The 18,792-nt window shown below is 38.8% G+C and overlaps 1 protein-coding gene across 4 annotated transcripts in view; it reads left to right on the forward strand.

Moving 5' to 3' along the window:
* Window positions 1-18,792, forward strand: part of GPATCH2 (G-patch domain containing 2) — a 173,730-nt gene that overhangs the window by 79,844 nt on the left and 75,094 nt on the right. The window lies entirely within an intron of this gene.

The raw sequence follows: 18,792 nt of genomic DNA on the forward strand, positions 1-18,792 counted from the left end.
GACATGGATGCCACACTCCCAGAGCATGTATATCAGAGTAGCATTTATTTGGATGGGGGTTGTATTCATCAGTGTATTTATCATAGAGTCATCAGTTAGCTTGTGTAATGAGGATTTCTTGTGCATCTTAGATGTGACATTGTCAATTAAAATTGACAAATTATTCTTTTAGGGAGTGAACCAGCTAACTGAGTTGCAATATTTTGAATATATTTATTTGTATTATGGCATCACTTAGAGGGCCATAACCAAAATGTGGGCACCATTTTTGTGGTAAGTGCTATACAAGCATTAAGTAAGATAATCCTGTCCCAAAGAGCTTACAGATGGGACAGAGAAAACAGGAAGGGAATAAAGTGGTGGTTTGCAAGCATCAGAAAAATTTTACCTTTTTTGTTTTTTTTTTTAAACATTTTAATTTTATAAATAAATGCATAGTAGGGCATGGATGGGGACTAAAGGGAGTACGGCAGGGGTGGGGAAACTACGGCCCGCAAGCGCTGGCTCGCCCTGCTGAGGGGAGAAGCAAGGGTTGCCAGGCCATTAAAAGTCAGGTCAGCTCCATGCAGCTTCCGGAAGCGGCTGGCATGTCTCTGCGGCCTCTAGGCGTGGGGTGATCAGGGAAGCTCCGCATGCTGCCCTAGTGCCAGCTCCCATTGGCTGGGAACCATGGCAAATGGGAGATGGCAGGGGTGGCGCCTGCGGGTGTGGGCAGTGCGCACTGCTCAGAACCACCTGACATGCCATGGTTTTGATACTGTTTTTGTTTTATTTTTTTAGGTGGGTTTTTGTTCGGTCTTTGAGTTTTCCAAGGAATTTCTATTGGTAGTTTCACTTTGAATATTTATTACGTCACCATGTGATGCAGTATTTAGATGATGTAGTCATTCACAATATATGTAGCTTTCTAAAAGTGGCTGTCTTGGTTCAGTCCAGTCATTGCAGAACAGTACTTATTGGTAGTTGTACTGTCATCATTTTTATTTCTCATCATCATGTTTCTTAAGTAGTAGTCTATTCAGGATGGGGAAGCTTATGCCATTATGGATTCTTTTTGGTGGGCACAAATTCCTTAATCGTCTTTTTGTCAGAAGAGCATGAAAGGAAGGAATTGGTGCAAAATAGAACATTATTAGTCCGAAACATTGTTAGTGGTGAGCCTTTCTCTCACCAAAAAAAAGTGACTAACCTTATCTGTGGCACAAGTCTCTGTTGAAGTCTGTTACAGTCTGGCATAAATCATCTGTTGAAATTCTAGTGCTCAACAGCATTGTACATAGTTCTTATTGAAATAATTGTTTCCATGTATATATCTTGATTCCCTGGTTGATCATTAAGCCATACTTTTTTTTCTCTAGGCTTTGGAACTTGGTAAAAAGTTTGTGTTAACTTTTGTCAGTTTTTTGTAGCATGACATATGATTGACACTGGCTTGTAAACAAATCCATCACAGAACAAATGGCAATCGTGGTAGATTTTTTGCATATTTTCCACAGACATATCGCAACAAGGATAGTTTTTCGGTAATAAGAAACTTCTTGCCTAGAATTGGCAACAAGAGTACTTTTTGTGGTGTGAACATCTCCCCACCAAGAAGTAGTTTGAGAGTACAATCTCTTTTCAGTCATTACTAACTGGAGTAAAATTCATATCATTAACCTAAAGTGAAAGGTTCCTTATGCCACTACTGATCTCTTGAGCTATTATGTCCCCGTGCTTTTACATTCTTTTTGCATTTCTGTAATTCAGATTGTATGTACTGTGATATAGCATGGCCAGAGGGCAGCAGGAGAGGGCTTATGAGGAGAGGCTGAGGGAACTGGGATTGTTTAGTCTGCAGAAGAGAAGAATGAGGGGGGATTTGATAGCTGCTTTCAACTACCTGAAAGGGGGTTCCAAAGAGGATGGATCTAGACTGTTCTCGGTGGTAGAAGATGACAGAACAAGGAGTAATGGTCTCAAGTTGCAGAGGGGGAGGTTTAGGTTGGACATTAGGAAAAACTTTTTCACTAGTAGGGTGGTGAAGAACTGGAATGGGTTACCTAGGGAGGTGGTGGAATCTCCTTCCTTAGAGGTTTTTAAGGTCAGGCTTGACAAAGCCCTGGCTGGGATGATTTAGTTGGGTTTGGTCCTGCTTTGAGCAGGGGGTTGGACTAGATGACCTCCTGAGGTCCCTTCCAACCCTGAGATTCTATGATTCTATGTTAGAAGGGAGCCTTATTCCCTGTAGAGGGAAGAAAGTTTGCTATAGATTAATTAGAGCACCTGAAGCCAGTCACCTGATAAACCCCCCCTGCTTCAATCAGACAAGTGAAGGTGTTGGAGCAGAGAGCAGTTTGGAGGAGTTGGAGCAGAGTGGATTGGTGTTGGAGCAGATAACAGTGTGGAGGGAAGCAGAGGAAAGTTTGGAGAAGTGCTGTGGTGGGCTAAGAAGACCAAGACCCTAGGTAAAGGGACACCTGGCTTGTGCAGAGGTTGGGCAGGAATCCCCCACAAGCTGAAGGGCAGGAGAGGGAAGTAGCCCAGGAGAAGGAACCGCTAATTCAAGTGGTTTACCGCTATCCCTAGGGTCCCTGGACTGGGACCCGGAGTAGAGGGCGGGCCCGGGTCCCTCCCTCTCTACTCCCCTCCTCTAGGACACTAGTGGGGCAATTAATCTCCCTGTTCAGGGGCAAGAAAGTGAGAGACCTATCATAGTAGTCAAGTACCAGCAATTTGCCACAGTACGTATGTATCATGAAACCAAAAATATTAGGTGATAAGTCCATAATGTGAACTAGCTATTTGGATATAATGACAAAAAGTATTCTGAAATGATGTATGGAGCTCTTAAAATGGTCTTCCAGCATGTCAGGCAATAGTTTTCTGAAGGGTTTTACTATGCAATTACACACACTAATCACATAATTGCACATCTTAATTATTACATTTCTTACTTGCATAGTTACATGTAACTAATTATATTATCAGAATGTTTAATTAAAAAATTCCAATTACATATTGGAAAAAAATGCATGAAACTTTGGTTCACACACTGAAAATACTTTTACAGTTAAAGTTCACACATGGATAATACCATTATCAAAAGTTAAGTGCTTAACATGAAAAGGCACTATACCTTACTTATTTTTGTCCAGATTGAGTGGTGCCTTACAAATGGTTCATCTTAATGGATGAGTGGGAAGTATTGAATGACATTATAAACATAGCTGAAAAGCAGTGTTTGAATGTAACGGTGGATGGAATGGTGAGAGACCCTAATAAATTTTATTTGCCAATGATGTTCTAAGGCTCATGCAGCCATTCCAATTGAAAAGAATGGCACGTAGGGCACAACTTTATTGATTTAACAATAATAAATGCAGGGAAAACAATAGTTCTTGTAGCAAAGTGTTGTCCATAACCTATTTCCCCATTGTATGCTATCTCATGTTCCAGTTAATAGTCAGAAGACCCCAAGTTCCCATCTTGACTTTTTGTGGCTGTACTAGTCCCTTTCCCCCTCCCCGCCCCCCTTTTTCCCCCTTTTGTTGTGGACACCACCACCAATCTCTGTCACTCAGGCTCATAACCTAGGTGTCACCCTCAACTTGGCCCTCTTTCTAGATCCAGACTCTGTCTCTAAGGGTTTGTCTGGGTATGTTCCCTACATGGCTCCCTACACACCAAGAAGTGCCTCCCCATCTACAATGCTCTTTTTAGCTGTTTAGTGTTCTACTGCCTCCCTGCTTCCTGAGTCTTTCCTCACTGCAGGGAAAGGCTCCAGCAGCCTTTCCCTGCTGCCAGAGCTTTTCACTGCCATGGGTAGCTACAAACCACAGTGTGGACACAGCCTGCTTTCATTGTGATGTGTAGCTACCCATAGCCTATGTGCCACCACCAGTGCTGTGGAGTATAGACATATGACCCTATTGTAATTTTCTACTCCCCCTCACTATTTAGTCCTCTGTTAAAGCCACTTTTTTATATCTACCTATGGGATTTTCTCGCCTGCCCCCTTTTAACCTAGTTTACACCCCTCCTCTCTAGATTGCCATGTCAGTGTGCAAAGATGCTCTTCCCCTTCTTGGTTAGGTGGAACCCATCTTTTCCAGTCTCTTCTCTCCTGTCATTTCAGAATGCTGCTGTAAAGCTCATTTTCCTTGTTCATCACACTCCCCTTTCTCCATCACATCAAACACAAGCTACTTATCTTCACTTTCAAGGCTGTTCATGGCCTATACCCACCCTGCCTATCATCTCTCATTTACTAGTGAGATATTAACGCTCACTTCTGATCAGTCAATGATTCCATCTTCCCTTGCTCACTTGTTAAATTTTTATATATACACCTTTGTGCTTTCCTCCATGCTGTCCCTCACTCTTAGGAAGAGCATCCCATAAACATCTGTAAAGCCACCTCATTGTCATTCTTCAAATTCCTCATTAAAGTTCTCCTTTGCTTTGATGCATACAAAACTTCACAACAGTTAGGTAGTTGGTGTGCTAAGACCACTGCCTATCTTACTGAGCAATATTTTCTTCTGGTACTCCTCCATGTCTCTCTCTATCCACCTATTGTCTCTTGTCTTATACTTTATATTGTAAGCTCTTTGGAGAAGAGACTTTCTCTTTCCGTGTTTGTGCAGCAAATAGCACAATGGGACCCTGGTCCATTATTGGGTCTCCTAGTTGCTACTCCAGTATAAACAATAATAATAATTAGGGCTGTCAATTAATCACAGTTAACTCACGCGATTAACTCAAAAAAATTAATCATGATTAATCGCAGTTTTAATCGCACTGTTAAACAAGAGACTACCAATTGAAACTTATTAAATATTTTGGATGTTTTTCTACATTTTCACATATATCTTGTATTCTGTGTTGTAATTGAAATCAAAGAGTATATTTTGATTACAAATATTTGCACTGTAAAAATGTTAAACAGAAGAAATACAATGTAGATTTTTTTAATATTTTTGTTACATAAAGGCACTCAAAAACAAAACAATGTAAAACTTCAGAGGCTACAAGTCCACTCAGTCCTACTTCTTCTTCAGCCAATCACTAAACAAACAAGTTTGTTTACATTTACAGGAAATAATGCTGCCCTCTTCTTATTTACCAGAAAGTGAGGACAGGCATTTGCCTGGCACTTTTGTAGCCAGCAGGTATTTACATGCCACATATGCTAAACATTCCTATGACCCTTCATGTTTCGGCCACCATTCCAGAGGACATGCTTCCATGCTGATGACGCTCTTTTTTAAAAAAAAAAAAAGCATTAATTAAATTGACTGAACTCCTTGGGGGAGAATTGTATGTCCCCTGCTCTGTTTTACCCACATTCTGCCATATATTTCATGTTATAGCAGTCTCGGATGATGACCCAGCACATGTTGTTGTTCATTTTAAGGATACTTTCACTGCAGATTTGACAGAATACAAAGAAGGTACCAGTGTGAGATTTCTGAAGATTAGATAAAGCACTCAACCCAAGTTTTAAGAATCTGAAGTGCCTTCCAAAATCTGAGAGGGATGAGGTAGGGAGCATGCTTTCAGAAGTCTTAAAAGAACAACACTCCGATGCGGAAACTACAGAACCTAAACCACCAGAAAAGAAAATCAACCTTCTGCTGGTGCTCTGACTCATGATGATGAAAATGAACATGCATTGGTCTGCGCTGCTTTGGATCGTTATCGAGCAGAACCCATCATCAACATGGACAGGTCCTTTGAAATGGTGGTTGAAGCATGAAGGGACATGTGAATCTTTAGCGCATCTGGCACATAAATATTTTGCAATGCTGGCTACAACAGTGCCATGAGAATGCCTGTTCTCACTTTCAGGTGGCATTGTAAATAAGAAGCGGACAGCATTATCTCCTGCAAATGTAAACAAACTTGTTTGAGTGATTGGCTGAACAAGAAGTAGTACTTAGTGGACTTGCAAGCTCTCAAGTTTTACATTTTTTAAATTTTTGAATGCAGTATTTTTGTACATAATTCTATATTTGTAAGTTCAACTTTCATGATAAAGAAATTGCACTACAGTACTTGTATTAGGTGAATTGAAAAATACTATTTCTTCTGTCTTTTTACAGTGCGAACACTTGTAATAAAAATAAATATAAAGTGAGCACTGTACACTTTGTATTCTGTGTTGTAATTGAAATCAATATATTTGAAAATGTAGAAAACATCCAAAATATTCAAATAAATGGTTTCCTATTATTGTTTAAAAGTGCGATTAATTTTTTTAATAAACTAGCCAATAAGTCACTCTATTAAGAAGGGCTAAAATAGTTCCATGTCAGCCTTTGGGAACCTCAGCTAAATCCAACTTTTAATCATTCTTTTGATGGCAAAGGATCAGTATGGATTCCAATACCAGGTTGTCTGTGAAAACAAATGAGCTCTAACCACAAGATGTATTATGGATATGGAATGGGCCCTGCTCTCCTTGCTTATTGCCTTTCTTGGCTTTCAAGATTTCTTGCCTTTCCAGATGATTTGTCTTGTGGTGATCCTACCCTTAGAGCATTCATGCTAAAGCTTAAAGTGCTGTTTTGTATGCAACTTCTCTCAGATATGCCCTGAAGACTGCAGTCCCTGGTAGTTTTGTTGAGTCATCGATTTTTAAGGCCAGAGGGAGACCATTATGATCATCTAGTCTCGTCTCCTGCATAACATAGTCCATAATATTTTACCAAGTGATTCCTGCATCAAGCCTATAATTTCTGGCTTAGCTAACGCAAATCTTTTTTAGAAAATCATTCAGTCTTGATATGAGGACTGCAGGTGGTTGATACAAAAGCTACCACCTCTCTAGCTAAGGTGTTGTAATGGTTAATTGCCCTCACTGTTAAAATGTCTTATTTTTAGTATGAATTAGTCTAGCTTCAGCTTCCAACCACCGGATCTTGTTATGCCTTTGTGTGCTAGATTAAAGAGTCCTTGTTTATCAGAAGTCTTTTCTCCATGTAGGCGATCAAGCTACCTCTTGATGTTGGCTTTAAGATATATATATATTGAGCTGCTTAACTCCCTAGAAACACCTCTCCACATAGTTTTTAATCCATTTAATAGTTCTATACTGATTTTTGACTAGTACTATTTTTTTAAACAAAGTCATGCTGTACTAATTCAGATGCCATACAGAAGTCTGTTACGTCAACACAGTTATCTTTGCCATCTAAACTTGTCAATAAAACTTGATATTTTGATGAGATAAGATCTATTTGAACTAGCAGAAAAACTGTACTCAAAGACTATCATCATCAGTGGTTCGCTGTCAACTGAGCTAGAGAGAAACATTTCATGTAAGGTCCTGCACGGGTCTGTCTTGAATTTGGGACAGGTCAATATTTTCATTAATGACTTGGAGGAGAGAGTAAAGAGTACACCTATAAAATTTGCTGATGACACAAAGCTGGGAGAGGTTGCAAGCACTTTGGAGGACAAGATTAGAATTCAAAATGATCTTGGTAAATTGGAGAATTTGTCTGAAATCAACAAGATGAAATTCAGTAAAGACAAGTGCAAAGTACTACACTTGGGAAGGAAAAATCAAATGCATAAGTATAAAATAGGGAATTACTGGCTAGGGAATAGTACTGCTGAAAAGGATCGTAAGTTGAATATGAGTCAGTAATATGCTGCTGTTGCAAAAAACAGGAAATATCATTCTGGGATGTATTAACAGGAGTATCTAATGTATGATATGGGAGGTAATTGTTCCACTCAGCACTGATGAGGCCTCAGCTGGAGTACTGTGTCCAATTTTGGGCACCACACTTTAGGAAAGATGTCAACAAACTGGAGAGACTCAAGAGGAGAGCAACAAAAATACAGTAGAACCTCAAAATTCCAAACACCAGAATTATGAACTGACTGGTCTACCACAAACCTCATTTGACACCGGAAGTAAATAATCAGGCAGCAAAGACCCCCTTCCACCACCCAAAAAAAGGAAATACTGTACATCACAATACTGTGCCCCAGATCCCTAAGTGGCCCCCTCAAGGATTGAACTCACAACCCTGGGCTTAGCAGGCCAGTGCTCAAACCACTGAGCTATCCCTCCCCCCCCCATTTATTTTATTTTATTTTATTTTATTTTATTTTATTTTATTTTATTTTAAAAAAAGGGAAAATTAAAAATAAATATGACAAGGTAAGGAAACTGTTTCCATGCTTGTTTTGTTTAAATAAAAATGGTTAAAAACAGCATTTTTCTTCCGCATAGAAAAGTTTCAAAGCTGTATTAAGTCAGTGTTCAGTTTTAAACTTTTGAAAGAACAACCCTAAGGTTTTGTTCAGAGTTATGAACATTTCAGAGTTATGACCAACCTCCTTTCCTGAAGTGTTCGTAACTCTGAGGTTATACTGTAAGGCCTGGTCTACAGTAAGGGTGGGGGTCGAACTAGGGTACGCAAGTTCAGCTACGCTATTCGCGTAGCTGAACTCGAAGTACCCTAGTTCGACTGACTTACCCGTCCAGACGCGGCGGGGTCGAACTCCGCGGCTCCAAGGTCGACTCCGCCACCGCTGTTCACGGTGGTGGAGTTCCGGAGTCGACCGGAGCGCGCGGGGAGTTTGAACTATCGCGTCTTCATTAGACGCGATAGTTCGAACTCCGAGAAGTCGAACTCACCGCGTCGACCCAGACGGTGAGTATAGACCTACCCTTAGAGTTTTAGAAAACATGATCTCTTAGGAAAGGTTGAAAAAACTGGGCGTGTTTAGTTTAGAAAAGACTGAGGGGTGACATGATTACAGTCTTCAAATAGGTGAAAGGCTGTTATGAAGAAAACACTGATCAGTTGTTCTCCATGTCCACTCACGATAGGACAAGAAGGTAATGGGCTTAATCTGCAGGAAGACAGATTTAGGTTGGACATTAGGGAAAACTTTCTAACTATAAGGATAGTTGAGGAATTAAATAGATTACCAGGGGAGATTGTGAAATCCACGTCATGTTCTTAAAAAACTCCAATGTTAGACATCCTTCAGGGGTGGTCTAGGTCGGGGTGGGAGGCAGGGATGATCTGACAGGAGTTTGAGAATCTCATTTTTTATTTTTGAAGGCCTTTTAGCCAGCATTAAGAATTTTGATCTGTTGGCCTTCTGTTTGATCAATGTTTTGGTGGTTGTCAGGAAACATCTCACCTAAAGTTGAGCCAGCCACAAGATAATTAAAAACAACGATTCTCAGGTTTTACCATCATCTTGATATTTGAAGTCCTGATACATGTTGATGGACATTCCAGTATAATGCATTGGAATAGCTATAATCAGGGTAGTTTTTTGTCTATTAATCAACGTCGGTTCATTATATAGAACTTGGCATAGTGCACTTTTAAAGATACAAAACAGTGTTTTAAATGTATATATGTTCAATTCTCCTTTTAACTTATAATTATCCTAAATAAATTATTTCATTGTTTGTTTGTGAAAGAGAACATTTCTTGCCATATGAGATCCATTCTTAAAGTTCCCACGTTTTTGGCTGAGGTTACAAATCCAAAAAGAGATACTCTTATAGAACAGTGTGAGACTCTTCAGCAAAACTGTGCTTGAATTTATATATGTATAATCTTTACATTTGTATATACATACAAAAATGCATACTGTAAAACTATATAAACAATCAAGCAATCATGTCTTTCAGTGTTATCTATTGCCATCATTCCCCATGCATTGAGGCTCTCACTATAGCTATTACTATAAAACGTTCCCTAAGTACATAAAGGCTCTAATCGTTAAGATTTTTATTACCAGCCACACATACAGAGCTGCAAATTGCCTTGTTTCAGATTTATTATGTATTACTCCAGAAATTCTATAAAGATCAAAAGAACTGATTACAATGTTGACCTTTGCATTAACTCATCTGAATTTAAATTCAAGTGTTTGATTTGGGAAAATAAGTCCATTTATCATAGGTCTGCTACTGAGGGGATTGTGCAGCCCTGATTGGGAGTGCTAAGACCAAATTTATTTATTGAGCGTTGGCTTGAAAATTGTTTGTAGGACAAGCGGAACAAAAGTTTGACCTGCCATTGTGTAGTACCAAGGGAACAATGTGGCAGTTGCCCTTTTAAAATATCTTATATCAGTCTGTTGCAATATTGCTGATAGAGCCAGAAGATATTAATAGTTTTAAAATATATACTATTTAAAAAATGTAAACCATTCTTAGATTTAAAATCAATGAGTCTTTTTTACCATGAAATAACTAGCTCTTCAGCCTGGAGGTCACAGTTTTAACAATACAGAAGAAAATAATAGCTATTGTTGCATGTTCTAAGCCATAAAATTTCTGTGTCAAACCAATTTCAAGTTTGCTCTAATGTAAATATACAGTGTACCTATATTAACATTTTGGACCCATTTTTCAGCTGGTGTAATCATTTCTGTGCTACTGAATTAAATGGTGATATGATGCTTTGTGCCAGCTCAGGATCTGGCCCTTTTTCTAAAACTATGTAACAGAGCAAAAAATAATTTGCTTGTACAGTGTATTTTTGGTGGGTTACTTTTCGTTTTTAAAATATCAGATCTGGCTAACTGTTTTCAGATTTGTATCTTGTAAAATAAGTTAATCGCTTACATTTTAAAAAATTGTTATAGTGCAGCAGTTGGAGTGTTGTGCTTATGTAGTTCATAAATTTGAACCAAAATATGAATATTATAAATCATTACATAATTTAGTAATTGAATATGAAATTTGAACTCTTATTTGAAACAAATCTGTTATCTGCTGTGTAATTTCAGGTAACTAAATCCTGTAGAAATTATCATGTCATTACCTATTAACCATGTAACTGTTACAGTGCTACAAATGCCACCCACCCGCCTCAACAGGTGGGGGGGGGGAACTTGATGGGGCCAGCAGTGAAAGAGGAGGACATACCCGGCAATGAGGGAGGGCGATGCTCACTGAGGGATAACAGGTAGCTTCTCACCTCCCCTTGGAATCTCTGGAACGCGCTGGCCAGTTGGTAAATGGGGGTGCTCATTGGCCCACATCCCCCAGCTCCAGGGATTTAACCTGGAGCAAAGGCCACATGAAGCCTCTCTCGGCTCTGTTCCAGCAACCCTGCCCTACCAGCCCAGCCTGACAGATGCTGTGTGTCTACCCAATCATCACCCATTTTGGGGTCAGGAAGGAATGTTTTCTCCCATAGGCCAATTGGCAGAGGACCAGGGAGTTTTTCACATTCCTCATAGAACCTTCAAGCCATAGTGAGTTAGGTAGGAATGCTCTTAATACCTAACTGAGGTATTTGGTTGAGTAGTTAATTCATTGAAACTTGCAGCTGTTTTCCAGTGTGGTTAAAAGAATAAAGTGAATGGTTCCCAGAGGTGAAGACCTGGGATTTTGGTGATGGGGCTTGGGCTAATAGAATAGGGTGACACCTTCTGGCCCTCCCAGGCTGCAGTCTCCACCCTTCTGTACCCTCTGTCCCTCTCACAGGGGAGGGTTGATAGGATGCAGAGCAAGCTGAGTTCTGGAGGGGTAGGCTGAGGAGTTTTATGGTAGGAGCCCTTTAAACTCTGCACCAGAACCACTAAGGGTACATCTATATAGGCCCCCTCCCCCCCACACAAATGTGATAGTGAGTCTCAGAGCCTGGGTCAACTGATTTAGGCTTGTGGGGCTTACACTAAATGTAGGCGTTTGGGCTGGAGCCCAGACTGGTCTCAGATCATGGGCCTCAGACCAAGCGGGAAAGTCTATACTGCTATTTTTAGATGCATAGTGTAAGCCTGAGAAGCCCAAGTCAGTTGACCTCAGCTCTGAAGCTCACTGTGTTGTGAAAGAACTCACAGCCATCTCGTGCACTTAACCCCCATAAGTTGGAAGCACGGACCCCACAGGTTCAGAATTCTGCTATGCTTACAAAGATAAAACAGCTGCACAAACTGCAAAGAAAAAAAATATAAAAATGGGGGGAAGTGTGAAAAACTGACCTTAATTTGGGACCCTGTGTTTGTAAAATTTTTTGCTAAAGTTGCTTGGCTAATAAGTAGAATAATAAATTAGTATTCACTATTGCTAAGTTATTTCTAGGAAAATTGTTAGCCTATTAGCGGCTATTATAAGTTGTCACTTTGTTTTAAGTTAACTATAAAAAAGTTTAGTTAAAAATATACTTTAAAAAAAAGTTTAAATTTTCTAAGAGCAAAAATTCACTGACATAAAAACTCTCCATTAGTTACGCAGAAGGCTGGCCACTAGAACCCTGTTGCTGTCATTCAAAACCACCTCAGACTTTAGTTACCCAAAGTGCTCTAGACCAATTACTATTTTAAATGTGTGCTTTATACTCAATACAATCAAAAATTTTGGAATAAAAACACTCTTGTATGTACCAATCATTTATCAAATGGAAGTGCTATGTCCCTCACTGATTTATTTCCTGACACCTCCTGGAAAACAAAAACTAGTTACCTCAGCTTTAGGTTCAAATAACCCTGGGTAACAGATTTGGCGAGCCAGGCAGGAGTTAGCTGAGAAAAAGAGGATGCTTGGTACATGCACAGTTTGCTGCAGTAGGGACTAGAGAATGGTGGGACAGGGTAGCAGCCTGTAATTCCCGTGTCGTAGTTGGCAAGTCAAGTTACAGATACAATCCATTACTGGGCTCGGGACTCTCTCTAGTAGCCTGGTCAAATTAAAAAAAAAAAAAAGGTAAATAAATACATAAAAAAATCTTTAAAACAAAAACGGGGGTTGGATAACAGCTTGACAGATTTTATACCAAAATATGTTAGTGGACCCCGGAAGCCTGGAGCCTTCACCTGTGGCTGGCATTCCTGCAGCTCTGTAAGGAAATAATAGCAATAATAATAAATTTTAAAATCAATTAAAAGCAAAAATAAAAATAATTTAATTTTTTTTTTAAGCAGCTAGCCTAAAGGCTAAGTCAAACACTCTCTGGGCTACTGAGGTAGCACAAATAGTGTCAATGCAAAAGCAAGTGTATAACAATAAAAAAGAAAGAAAAAGATGGAGCAAAGTTAAAAATGCAAACAAAGAAAAGTAAGGCAGCAGTTAAAGGCTTACTAAAAAATTCCGAAAATAAGACCCAGGCAGACCACTCTCTGAGTGAAGTTCGGAGAGTGCAGGGGAATAGTGACTGCGATCAAAAGAGGGGTGGGGGAGAAGTTGGTCTAATTTGTATCCTCCTTATTAGGGGTGTCAAGTAATTAAAATTAATCATGTTTAATCACGCAATTAAAAAAATAAATTGCACGATTAATCGCGCTCTTAAACAATAATGGAATACCATTTATTTAAATATATTTGGATGTTTTCTACATTTTCAAATATATTGATTTCTATACAACACAGAATACAGTGTGTATAGTGCTCACTTTATATTTATTTTTATTATAAATATTTTCACGATAAACAAAAAATATTTTTCAATTAATTTAATGCAAGTACTGTAGTGCAATCTCTTTATCATGAAAGTTGAATTTACAGATGTGGAATTATGTACAAAAAATAAAATAATGTAAAACTTTAGTGCCTGCAAGTCCACTCAGTCCTACTTCAGCCAATTGCTCAGACAAACAAGTTTGGTTACAATTTGATAATGCTGCCCGCTTCCTCTTTACAATATCATCTGAAAGTGAGAACAGGCTATCGCATGGCACTGTTGTAGCCGGCATCACAAGATAGTTATGTGCCAGTTGTGCTAAAGATTCGTATGTCCCTTCATGCTTCAGTCACCATTCTAGCAGACATTCGTCCATGCTGATGATGGGTTTTGCTCGATAACGATCAAAAGCACAGCGGACCGACGTATGTTCATTTTCATCATCTGAGTCAGATGCCACTAGCAGGCTGATTTTATTTTTTGGGGGGTTCGGGTTCTGTAGTTTCCACATCGGAGTGTTGCTCTTTTAGGACTTCTGAAAGCATGCTTCACACCTCGTCCCTCTCAGATTTTAGAAGGCACTTCAGATTCTTAAATTGGTGTCTTCTTTGCGTTTTGTCAGATCTGCTGTGAAAGTGTTCTTAAAATGAACATGTGCTGTGTCATCATCCGAGACTCTATAACATGTAATATATAGCAGAATGTGGGTAAAACCAAACAGGAGACATACAATTCTCCCCCAAGGAGTTCAGTCACAAATTTAATTAATGCACTATTTTTTAAATGAGCATCATCATGGAAGCATGTCCTCTGGAATGGTAGCTGAAGCATGAAGGAGCATACAAATGTTTAGCATATCTGGCACATAAATACCTTGCAACGGCCGCTACAAAAGTGCCATGTGAATGCCTGTTCTCCCTTTCCGGTGACATTGTAAATAAGCAGTCAGCTGTATATCCCAAAAATATAAACAAACTTGTTTTGTCTTAACGATTGGCTGAACAAGAAGTAGGACTGAGTAGACTTGTAGGTTCTAAAGTTTTGCATTGTTTTGTTTTTGAGTGCAGTTATGTAACAAAACAAACCTACATTTGTAAGTTACACTTTCACAATAAAGAGATAGCACTACAGTACTTTTCTTTATCATTTTTATAGTGCAAATTTGTAATAAAAATAATATAAAGTGATCACTGCACACTTTGTATTCTGTGCTGTAATAGAAATCACTATATTTGCAAATGTAGAAAAATATCCAAAATATTTAATTAATTTCAATTGGTATTCTGTTTAACAGTGTAATTAATCGCGATTGATTTTTTTGAGTTAATGGTGTGAGTTAACTGCAACTAATCAACAGCTGTACTACTTCTTATGACTATGAAGATTCCAACGAGTTTTCCCCTGGGTACTTTCGGGCAGGCCCTATGCTCCAAACACTGAAAGAGCTGCAGAAGCCACAACCCATAGTCCCCATAGTAAATACCGATGGGTGTGGGAGGTTCATGATTTATGTAAAATTTGAAGGAGGGGCATTCAGACAAAATTTACTGGTGGATTCAGATGCTGCTTATTTCCTTCTTAGGCTATGGCTACACAGGTGCTTTACAACGCTGCAACTTTCTCACTCAGGGGTGTGAAAATACACCCCCCCCCGTGCTCCCAGCGCTGTAAGCTAATCCCCTCATGGAGGTGGAGTACCTGCAGCGCTGGGAGAGCTCTCTCCCAGCACTGGCGCTGCGACCACACTCGCACTTCAAAGCACTGCCGCGGGAGCACTCCCGTGGCAGTGCTTTGGAGTTTCGAGTGTAACCATGCCCTTAGTAACCAGAATAAAAATCTATTTAGACCTCTGGGTGGAGTTAAAACCTTACGGGGGTTTAATGAGGCAGAGAGGGTTGTCTCCTTTTGCAGAGAGATCCTGTATAGGGTGGGGCAAAAGGAAAATACAGGGTAATTTGGCTTATAAATTTGCTTTTACCCTTTTAAGGGAATCACCCCAGCCAGTCCTAGTAAATCAGGGCTAATAAATTTGCTGAACCACAAGTGGATGCTCGAAGCATAGTTCCCCAGCAGCTAGACAAAAAGCTGGCCACTGGAACCCTGCTGCTATCATTCAACATCACCTCAAACTTCAAATAACTAAATTTATTTGAAATAGTCTAAACCAATTACTATTTTAAATATATACTTTATTCTCCATACAAACAAAAATACTGTATCCCCCACCAATTTCTTTCCTAACACCACCTAAAAAACAGAAACTAATTACCACAGCTTAGTTTTTGCTAAGAATAAGCTAATGGGGTTTTTGAAAATATACTGAAATATTTTTGTTAACTGAAAAGGTGGGGAATACAACTTTTTGTTATAGTGTGTATGTGTAGGTGTCATGTCATGTGTGTGTCAGTAATGAAGTGCTTGCACTTGGCATGATATGTTTGCAAGGTATTTTATCATGCTGCTATGTCCATGAACAATTTAATGAAAAGGAGAGGCAGGTGGAATCTGAATTTGATTTCTGGTGTGAAATAAGCTTGCCCTGTTGCATGAGTTACAGTGATTTGGAACTGTCAAGTCACTTCTGACCGCTAGCAAGATGGACAGGTTTAGTAGCAAAGCTAATACACACTCCACCCCAAGGACCTGCATGAGGGTTTTTCAGGCTGCTCCTGAAATCAGGTTATCTGATTTGGGAATTGAATAAATTATTGCTGTTCCTAAATCACAACGTTTAAGAAACAAAGTACTGCTGGTTGCATTTTTGTATATATTACGACAAAATCAGTTTTTAGCTTTTGGATATTTAATATAAACGGTTCTTAAATGAATAGTGACACACTGTCAAATAAGACTTTTACAGCTGAATATTTCAAATCGTTTTAGAAGAAATCATATCATGATGTGTAGCTTTCATATGTATTTAAGTTCACTGTTTAGTTTCTGAGGCAGTGCTATTGAAAGCTGTTGTCTTTATATGTTCTCCCAAGCATTATATTTTCTGCTGTTTCTTTCTACTAATCTTTGTCTTTGGTTTAAGACTCCTGCCACCCAGCAAAATCCAGGAAAGTGTAAAACTTCGAAATAACATCACAGCTCTGTTGTTCTTCCCATCACCCCAGGAATAACATCCCCACTCTTTTTGATACTGTGTGGAATTTTTAGAACTTCTGGCATAGGATCAGATTTGAGTGATCTGTTTTACTTTTAAGTGAAGTACGAAGATTTGTAATGGTTATAAAGGACAGCAGGAACTTCCCATCTTCACCAAATGTACCTTGTAAGCCAGAGAGGTTCTTGTTCAGCCAAAAAGTAATTTGGAAATATTAATGGTACCGTTCCATTCTCTGTAGTTTTTTTTCTCCATCCTACTCGTTCATTTTTCAAAGATTTTGCTGGATTAGTAAGAACCTTACACTACCAGTAAATGGTGGTGGATTGTGGCTCCCCGCTCCTCCCAACCATCCTACCTCCTTCAATCTCCTCCCCATTCTCTTAACTATTCAGTAAATCCCCATCCACAGGTTTACTATTGTATTTGAGGAAACATGCTCCAAATGCTCAGGAAAAGGAAAAGGAGCTCCTGTGCATTAGGGTCTTGATCCTCACCTAGTATAAATCATCATAGATTTATTGACTTCTGTGGATTTCAGTTGGGCTATGACAGTTTACACCAAATGAAGATCCTAGGTGTTGCTCTGCACTTTTTTATTAAAAGAAAGAAACCCTCTATCTCCAGTTTCTTCTCTGAGGGGACACAGTTTCATTTCACTAATCATTTAAAAAACCTGCAATTTATTTAACTGTTGGGTCTTGATTAAAATATAAGTATCTTTAATAGAAAAAAAGATGGGATCTTTCCTTCAAGAAACTACAGAGAATGAGTTTAACTTTTTTCTCTTTCTCAGTCAATTATTTCTGTATACTTCAGGATCCTAAAAGTAAGGGGAGGGGGGGAGTTGATTCAAGCAGTAAGCACAATCTTTTGGCTTGAGGTCAATGAATGATTTTCTACAAAAAAATATATATATTTTACTTTTAAGTGTGAGGAAGCATTCTGTGCCCACTACAAGGGAAAATTACATCTTGAAGGTACCCTAGGAAAATAAATAACCCCATGATTTCATAATAGAATCCCCAGCAGCTAGAAGATATTATTTTATATATGTCACTTACTGTAAACTCTTAAGTATTAAGCCTGATGGTTTAATGAATACACTGAATTTCAAAGACTTGGAATTATCTAGAAAGTTTCTGCTTTATTCTTTGTTTCAGATACCAGCTTTTTTTCCATTATTTACTATTGATTCAATTTCATATAAAGAAGGATGGCAAATATAAGACAATCTGAAGAGAAAGTTCCCCTTAAATTTTTTATAATAGGCAGAAGCTATAGATGAAAATTTAAGAACATAGAACGCTTCATCATTCCAGGGCATTTGATTAAATTAGGAGCCTACTTTTCTTTTCATCGAAATTAGTCTGGAAGTATCTTTGCACTCCATCATCTCGGTCCTGATCCAAAGCTGAGTAAAGTCAATTGAGAGAGACCCATTAACTTCAGTTAATGTAGATGAGAAAAAGAAGTTCTTCAGAAAGGTCAAACAATGTCATAATGGTGGGATGCAGATAGATATGGGAGACAATTTTGGAAAATTTTCAAAGTATGAATGTAAAGTTTATCAAAATAGTCTGAATGAACCAGTAATGCTTTCATCTAGGGCAGTGGTTCCCAAACTGGGGTTTGTGAACCCCTGAGCATTTGTGAAATGTTACAGGGGATTCTCGGGGGGGGGGGGATCCCTAATGGTGGACAGAGCTGTCCCTAAACAGCATGGGAACAGCAGCCTGGAGCTCCAGGACTTCTAAGAGCTAAGCAGATCAAAGCAAGCATTTCTGTCACACTGAGGAGATTTAAACATCAAGACTCCTTATAAGAAATGGAAAGGGGGGTGGATATTTTTTGCTGTTTTTAAAATTAAATAGGCAGCTAGTATTGTTTATAAAATTATTATGAAGAACATGTTTAAGCTTTTTTGTAACATGCGTTCTTTGCCTGGACTGCTCAAGACCTAAATGCTTGTGTAGGAGGAACGCTTTGAGTTGCCTTCTTAAATACCTTCATGCTGTTTCACATCTGATACTCCTTGATGAAACATAGGAGCCTTGTCTTATAACAGGTTTATTCAAAGTGATACATGCTACTACAGTGAGATCTTGGAAGAGTGTTGCCGTTTTCATAATGTAATAAAAATACTGTAATTAATAAGCATGTCATAAAAACTAATGTTATATTTCCAAGATCACTGCTTTTATAATTTTATACTCAAGTAAAGGAGAAAATCCCTGGAAATATTCATTTTTAGGCGGGGGTTCACGAGACTTGACATTTTAGTGAAAGGAGTTCACAGGTTAAAGT

Source organism: Mauremys reevesii, linkage group 3 (genome assembly GCF_016161935.1).
Source record: "Mauremys reevesii isolate NIE-2019 linkage group 3, ASM1616193v1, whole genome shotgun sequence".
NCBI lineage: Eukaryota > Metazoa > Chordata > Testudines > Geoemydidae > Mauremys > Mauremys reevesii.